Below are 9,198 nucleotides of genomic sequence, written 5' to 3' on the forward strand. Positions count from 1 at the left end.
GGATAGTAACAGGGGGCAGTGAACAGTCTTTGCCACAAAATTCTCATGGAATTATAGAGCCTGCATGGAACTGCTGGTAGAAAAGATAGTTATGCTGAAGACATTATTCTCTCTTTATTCTCACTTTATTCATCTGAGCCACTGCAACCATATCTAGTTTGAGTACTGCTGGAGAATACTCAGTCTGTAAGAGGGATCTGGCTGAGGGTCCAAAAGGAATGGAGCCAGAGAACTGATCAGCTCCAGATTACAAAGCAAGTTTTTTACTTGTGGCATTTCTATGGAGCCACTTTGTCACTGATAGTGTGGAATAAGAAACCAAGAAACAGATATCTGTGGAGCACCTACTATGTGCAAAGTGTTGTTTTGGGAGCTCTGTTAGATAAAAGGAGTATGAGATGATCCTTGCCTCTACAGAGCACAACGTCTACTTGGGTAGACACAGTCTTGAAAAGTTGAAGAGCAATGAGATCATAAAATAATGGTTTAATATTTATTTGATTACTCATTGTGTGTTCTATAACCCAAAAGGACCCTATGGCCCATTGAAGATCCATCTAACTTCTCTATTAGGTAGGCTGTCTTATGAAGGCAGGAGACAAGCAAAGCAAAAACAACAACAGTACTGAATTGTAAGGAGCTATAGAGAGAAGATACTCTAAGAGTGTGTGGACTGGGGACTGACAGTCCCACTCACTCCAAACCACCTAGCCCCTTATGTCCACTCATGGCCTAGTGAGTTCTATAGAGAGAAGCACAATGGAGCCCAAGGATAAAGGGCATTCTGGGGGTTAAAGTCCTCTTAGGGAATTTCCTGAAGAAGTAAATGTCATCTTTCATTGGGAATGGATAAAATGGAGAAAAGAAAGGGAGGTTTGGGGATAAAGAGACAAAAATTAAAAAGTGTGAGGCATGTTCTGGAACTATCTAGTTGTGCCAGTTGCCTAGAGTGGAAGGTACAGAAACAGATTGGGGAGGAACTGGAGCTGGGATCAGTTTATGAAGGACTTTAAATGCCTAGTCAAGAAATCTTTTTAATGTGCTGTCTTTTGTGGAAAGCAACAGGGTGGGCTTGGCAGCAGATGTTTTTAAATAACACGCTACACCTAGACAGTGAAGGAACATGACTTAGCTACATTAGAATTTAAATGTTAGCTGGAAGTTGCTAATCACAGTGGTTTCTTCTGGAACCTGGGGCAAACACAAAAGTTCCATTTTGGAGATCTATATTTAACTAGCTAAGCATCTTTTACAGACTTTGGTCTTCGGGTGTTTAATCAGTTTTTGTTTATTGTGTTTAATGAGCCTGGTCTCAGACAGCCTCCTTTGGGGCTTCCTAAATATGAGTGTCTTCAGGAGGGAGAGGAGCAGGGGTTCACTGAGGCCTCTCCAGGTTTGCCTGTCCCTCAGAGGAGTATGAAGGCTTCAGTATCATTACTGGTTCTTGGCACACAGCCATGAAAAGATGGACGTGAGACTATATATTTGTGCTTTCATGGCTGAAGGCAGGTACTCCTGTAACATCAGGTGACATCACTGTAAAGATCAAAACAAAGTGATAAAAAAGCTTGCTTGGAGTAATTTTACTCTCACTGACAATAAGGAAATGAAAATAAAGAGAAATTTAGTAGAGGAGCCTGCATTTCTAGCACCCTTCCATAGGACAATGGAGAGCATTTGGTTAGATATTTGTTTGATGAAAACACATAATGTATGTATGTTAGCACATTCCCAATGCCAAGCACAGTGCCTGGTACCTAGGAGATTTTTAATCAGTTATGTTGAATGATGGAATTAAGTAATCATGTAAAATAGTTGTGGAACAAGTACCAACAAGAAAAATTGTTAATTATGCATCTGCTTGTAGGATAGCCTTTTTGTTTGTTTTGTTTTAAAAGGCTCAGAAATTATGGGGGGAAGGAGAAGTAAAGCACAAAGAAAATAATGAAAAATCACTTCTCGTTTCACTTTACCAAGATAATCACTTTAACATTTAGGTGTATTTCTTACATTATTCTTTCTTTGTATGTCTTTGTTCATATATAAAATTTAGTTTATTTAAACCAAGTACATAACCTGGAAAACAGAAGCATAGATTAAAGAATACTATGTGTACTTAGGTTTTTTTCTCTGCTGTTGTAAGACATGAAAAAGATATGCAGATATATACCTATATCTTATATGAGTCATCATTGGTTTTTTTTTTTGTGAAACAAATCTTACTTAACATATCAGCAAATCACTTAAACGTTAATTAATATTAAAACAATGATTGAGATCCTTATACCCTTTTTAATTTTATTGTGTTAAATCTTGGCTATCTGATGTGTACAGCTGACCCTTGAACAACATGGGTTTGAACTGTGTGGATCCACTTAAACACAGATTCTTTTTGATGAACACAGTCCAGAACTGTAAACATGTTTTCTCTTCCTTATGATTTTCTTTAGAACATTTTCTTTTCTCTAGCTTTACTTTACTGTAAGAATACAGATACAATACATATAACATGCAGAATAGGTGTTAACCAACTGTTTATTTTATTGGGATGGTCAACAGTAGGCTACAAGTAGTTAACTTTGTGGGGGGCAAAAGTTATACATGAATTTTTGACTGTGCAGGGGTTTGGCACCCCCACTCCTGTGTTGTTCAAGGGTCAACTGTATTTTACACTTAATTCAGACCTGCCACATTTCAAGTGCTCCAAAGCCATGTGTGTCACCATTAGCTTAATCACACATGTTTGGAGCCTGCTGTATTTAATACACATACTTCATATTATGCATATGTTCCTTTTTGCTCTAGATTTTTAGCAGCATTCAACTGAGGTCTAATTGATATTAAACTAAAAGAAAACAAAATTTAAAAAATAGACCAAAATTTGAAAGGTTTTGAAGTCACTCAGCTGTGTGTGTCCATTAGTCAGAACTTACCTTCTTTGCTGAGCCTTTAACAAAAGGAAAAGAGAAGTTAGAGGCATATTTATGATTGCCCCCATATTGGTTATTTTGCCAAGACATGATTGCAGCCTCTAAAACTGGCTTCTAGAGGAGCCTCCAGTCAAGAGATCTATGGTGAAGATAGCACTTAGGCCAGGGAAATATTTTAATATATTGGTATTATATAATTGGATACTATCCTTGTTTTCCATAAGCCCTGAAAGGCTATCCACATACTTGAAGTTTAATGTTTTGAGTATCCTCTACTGTATCAGTATGCCAGAAAATAATGGGCTTTTCTTAAGTAGAGTAGAAGGGGGCTTCTATGGAAGGCATTTATTGTGCAGTTGGGATGTTTTCCCCTCCTTTTTTCTTCTGCTTTCGTATTTAGCTGCACAGGAGGTACGATTAGGCGCCTGGGAGGGGCAAGGAGAGGCTGGTATGTGCTCTCCCAAACCTTTACCACAAACCCGGCTGCCTAAGCTGAAGCAGCCACACAGAGAGCTAAGGAAACTTTAAAAAGTTAATTAAGGGAAAAAAAGCAAACAAAATAATACTATAGTGGATTTACTGAGTGCTGTAGCCTTGCCAGGGAAACCGCAGAGCCTGCATTTATATGTTTCTTATATAAGACATATCTAATTAAAACAGGAGACGAGACAACAAGCTTTCTTCTAAGTTCATTTAAATACATGTTTATGTTTGTGTTTAAATTCCCTGTGGGTTAATGTAACGCTGATCCAAAGGCATAAAAGCAATTTGATTAGGCAACTGTAGGCCTTCGTGAATACTTTTAGCCTTGAGTACTTAAGACCTAATCCCTCCCATACCCCATACAAAAGCTATCTACGGAGGCTGGGCAAGCCCCAAACCTGAAGATAGTACTTCCCCGTTTGGACTGATTCACCTTCACCTTCATAGTATCCTTTCTCTCCTGCCATGGCCTTATTAATTCAAAGATTATTATACTTGAGCCTTATTTTTGCTCTTCTCTGTTCTTGATTATTTATGCTATCCTTTCAGATGATATTTGACTCTTTTTACATATCATACCACTTATTTTTTTAAGCAATGAAAATACTTTAGATTGGACTTCAATTTGGAAAAATTGTAGATAGTTGCAAGTTATCCAAAATATCCACATATACATATCTGAGTAAGAAGATGCAGTTTGGGGAAGTAAAATGTCATTCTCTATTAGCTGATGATACAGATTATGTGTTAGCACCTCATTTCTTCAAGCGTGGCTCATGGTCCAGCAACATCAACATCACCTGGGAGCTTGTTAGAGCTACAGACTCTCAGGGCCCTCACCAGACCAACTGGATCAGAATCTGCTTCTCAGCAAGATACCCAGATGATTAGTGAGAAGCACCAGTGTAGGATAAATGTTCTTTCTGGACAATTCATTCTTCCCTCAGGCTCATCTTCTTGAGACATTATATAGTTTTCTCCAGTAGGAGGACTTTGGAAAACGTTGTGTGTGCTCAGGTCAGAGTCATCCTTAGGCCATCTTGAGTGGTCTTTTATGGACCCATGAGGAGTCTGTTAAGTAGAGTAAAAATGAAAAATTACTGCATAAGATTTTAAGCCTCCCCTTTAATTATGTCTGAATTTAATTTTTAATGGTGTTGGACTATAATTATTTTAAAAACTGATTTGTTTTACATTTGTGAACACATTTAAATTGGGTACTTTTGAGCAAAATTTTTTCTTTATTTTTAAATTTTTCTTTATTTTTTTAAATTTCTTTTCAAAGATTGTAGTTTTAAGTAATCTCTACACCCAGTGTGGGACTTGAACGTACAGTCCCGAGATCAAGAGTTCTATACTCTACTGACTGAATCAGCCAGGTGCCCTCCCCAAATTTTCTTTAATATCATGCACCTATACATGGCAAAATAAGTTCTCTGTAAAATGTTTCTTCTCTGCTTGAGAAAGTCTGTAATTCCATCATATATCCATAAAAGAAGATTGAACTTAGGTTCTTTTTAAAAATTTTGTTAATAATGACCCTATTCGATCTAACTTTGAAATGTGTGTTTCATAACTGGTTGCATATGTTGTGACATTCTTGAGAAAGGCTATAATTCCATGATATATCTATTTTAAAATAATCTCCTCTGCTTAAGAATATTATTGTACTATCCAAAAGGCCAGTTGAGGTCCAATTAAATAAAGCAATAAAACAAATTATGATTTGTTCTACAGTTGAGCCTAATTCTTAGACATCTGTGATATTTGCTATTATATTTTTAAAGAAATCCTGTAAACATTCACTGCCAAAGTCTTATTTTGTGAAGGAAGAACAAATGTTACTTTGCTTAAGCACTCTTAATGAAACCTTGAAAAGAATTTCTAAGAAGTTACTGGTTCAGAATAATGTAGTCTCCAGAATTTTCCAGCCCCTACTCTTCATTCTGTAGATAAATGATCCTCCATCATCATGACTATAGAATGGTAGGTAGAGACTAACCACTAATTTTCACCTAATTTGTCATTCTCAGCCAGCATGAATAGTAGCAATTCAAGTGAATTCACAACACAAGTCCAAGACTAAAACGTTCTGTTCCTATCATTGATGCTGAGAGTCTGTCAGATATTGCAGTATTTATCTTGAATCAGTAAACTCAGTGCAGATTTATAAGAGATTATCTCTTCAAGAGCAACCATCCTTGTTTCTCAATGGAAGGTCATTGGGAAATAACCTTGCGTATGGTAGGCGCTCACGTGTAAACTCTGGTTTAAGAATTTAGGTCATCACCTACATTGCATTATCTTATTTCAGTTAATTTAAGTTTTATACATCTAAGATGTTATGTCTAAAGTGGGAGAAGTTAAAAAAGACTTCTTAAAATAAGAAGTGCAGCTTCTATTGGCTATCAATTTACATCACCATCATCAGTGCTAACACTAATCAGCACTTCCTATGCGCTGAGATCCTTTTTACATATTAAATCATTAAAACATGCAAGAGGCTTTGAGGTACAAAATATCACTCTCATCTTTAGAGGAGAAAACTGAGACCCAGAGAGCTTCAACGTTAGTCCAGGATCATGTAATTAACAAATGGCAGAGCAGGAATCTAAGCTAAATATAAACATGATTTAGTCACCTTGAATTTGTGAGGATGAAGAACACATATTGTGAACTTACTCTAATGTGGTGGTTGAGGGAAAAGAAATGACTTCCCTTTTCAGACAATTATTTTTTGCATTTGTTTATATACTTAATTATTTTGCTTTCTGTAGGTTAAAAGCATAATGGCATTATGAAATGGAAATATTTGAATTTATCATTTAGAATTTTCCCCTTCAATTTTAAGAAAATTGTACAATATATAATTGTACATTATAATGTTTAATATAATAAAAAATATATTTTATATTATCATAAAAATACTTTTATACGTATATAATGAGAAAGTAGATTAATAATAGCTCAGCTGCAAGTTTGCCTTTGGTTTCAGTGTGATTTAAAATTTTTTTTAATGTTCAGTGTGATTTAAAATTTTATTTATTTTTGAGAGAGTGAGAGAGACAGAGTGCAAGCAGGGAAGGGGAAGAGAGAGAGGGAGACACAGAATCCAAAGTAGGCTCCAGGCTTTGAGCTGTCAGCACAGAGCCCGACTCGGGGCTCGAACTCACAAACCGTGAAATCATGACCAGAGCTGAAGTAGGACCCTTAAGTGACTGAGCCACCCAGGTGCCCCTCAGTGTGATTTTTTAATCTACTTTTATATTCTGCAGGCACAGACTTTTACCTTGAAGACAATGGGAAAGGTTTGAAGGCTTTGAAGGAAGGAAATCCAGTTAGATCCAATTGTGTAATCATTTAAATGAGGGTAAGAGTCTAGGCAGGTGGGTCAATAATGTAGGGGGAAAAGTTATTGATTTACAAAAGAAGTCTCAACAAAAATTCCTCAATTACAAGATAGATGAGGAGAGTGAAAGATGTTACGGGTGTCTCTTGAGTCTAGGTAAACTGAAGAATGGTAGAGAAAGAGGTCTTTGGAGAAAAATGTTGAGTTTAGTTTGGGACATAGACTCTAAGGAGATGAAGGGAGATCTAATTTGAACTTAACCCATGGTTAGATAGGAGGGCTGAAGCTATAGAGAGGTCACAGATGTGTGTGATTTGATAAGGTATCCTGGCACTTTTCCAGGTAAGGGTACAGCGAGAGCTTCCAGAGTGGTTACAATGGGCTTGGCCAGGTGGGGGCAGCAGAGCATCACCAATTGCTGGAGACAGCTGGACATAACAAGGGCACTCAAGTAAAGGTGATGTTTGACTGAGCCTTTGGATGTGTTCACATTTGGGGATGGGAAGAAGAACTGCAGGTAGTTAAGGACGCACAGGAAATAGGGCCCTAGAGGTGGGATCACCTGGACGGTACAAATGTATGGCAGTCAAAAGATTTGATTTTGAGAAAGATTTCTAGAAGGTCAAGAGAGAGTAGCTATAAAAACTGAAGGCAAATGACTAGTGACTTTGAAGAAAGTGATCTTAGAAGAGTAATGGAGCCAGGAATAGATTAAAAGGGATTAAGTGGGGGATAGGAATGGAGACAGAGAAATATGTAATTTTTTTCAAGTTTGCCAATGAAGGAAGCAGAGTGATAGGATGGTAATTTGAGGGTGAGGTAGAATAGATGGGGAGGTTTATTTTCTTCTTCTTCTTCTTTTTTTAATGTGAAGTATTCTTGTAAATGTTTATGAGCTGAATGGGACAATCTCATGAAGAGAATAATTGAAGATGTCAGTGAGAGAAAGAATGAGTGGATAATTATGAAGCCACATCTCAGAAGGATTAGGATATAGTCAAGAATACTGGTGGAAGTCTTGGGTTGGAGGAGAGTAGGAAGGAAGAAGATACAGTTAATGGAGATTTTGTGGATCTTTATTAACAGTGCCAACTTTGTATAAGTAAGCTGTGTTCTTTTTCTTTCTTTTTTTAAGTTTATTTATTTATTTGTTTATTTATAGCACACCTGCACATGTGGCAGCAGGAGAAGGGCAGAGAAAGGGAGAGACAGAATCCCAAGCAGACTCTAAGCTGCCAGCATAGAGCCTGACTCTGGGCTTGAACTCACAAACTCTGAGATCATGACCTGAGCCGAGATCAAGAGTCAGACATTTAACTGACTGAGCCACGGTGCCCCAAGTAAGTTGTGTTCTGAATGTTCATTAGTTGCTTGGAAAGCTTACACCATGTCCTGAGAGAAACACTCTGGTATCGTGGATGTGGCAAATGGGAAGGGGGACAATTCTGGAATGAGCTCTTTGGGCAGCCCTGAGGTTATAAATCACCTCCTGCTGTATAATTGTTGATGCAACCTAGAGTTATATCACTCTCCTTTCACTCTTATATCCTCTTCCTCAAAGACAATTTTTGCTTTCATGGTTTAGAATATTGTTAGCTATATAAAGTCTCTATTCCCATGATTGCAGAAACTCCTTAGTATTGAAGTACAGGATATTTAGTAACCAGTTTTTAACAGTGTCTTAATATCTTAGGCACTTTTCCCAGAACTTAAGTGTCTCCAAGTTGGAAATTTAGACCATTGGTTCTTAAGCCTGACCGCACATTAGAATCAATGGAGGAGGTTTTAAGCAATATCAATGCCTCATCCCACTCTCAGAGATTCTGATTCAGGTGGTTTGGAGTGGGCTTGATTATTAGTATCTTTTTTATACTGGTTTCCCAAGTAATTGTAATATACAGCCAAAGCTGAGAACCATTGACACAGACCAATAGTAAATTCTACTGATACTATTAGCATCTTTTCAGTGCATCCTGTAGCATAGGCTGTCCCTTCAAACTCAACGTGACTAAAGTACAGTGTATTTCCAAAAGTAGTTTTCCCTCCTGACTTTTCTGTCTTTATCAGTTGTATTACCGAAGGGAAATCAGGGATACTCTTTCATTCAGGCAATTGTCCCATTTCCCCCATCTGGTTTGCCCCTAAATCAAGTGTCATTCAGAGTCCCATGACTACTCCTACTCCTACCTCAGGCCATCAACTCCTGGCAATCTCAAGCACAGACTCATGTGTAGACAGTTGAGTTCATCATATTCTTCTGTAAGTGGCACATTGTAGTCATGGGTTCAATACAAGGCCTTTTTTTTTCATCTGAATGAAACTCTTTCTTTCTTTCTTTCTTTCTTTCTTTCTTTCTTTCTTTCCCTTCCTTCCTTCCTTCCTTTTTTCCTTCTTTCTTTCTTTCTTTCTTTCTTTCTTTCTTTCTTTCTTTCTTTC

The sequence above is a fragment of the Panthera uncia genome, chromosome A2 (assembly GCF_023721935.1).
Source record: "Panthera uncia isolate 11264 chromosome A2, Puncia_PCG_1.0, whole genome shotgun sequence".
NCBI lineage: Eukaryota > Metazoa > Chordata > Mammalia > Carnivora > Felidae > Panthera > Panthera uncia.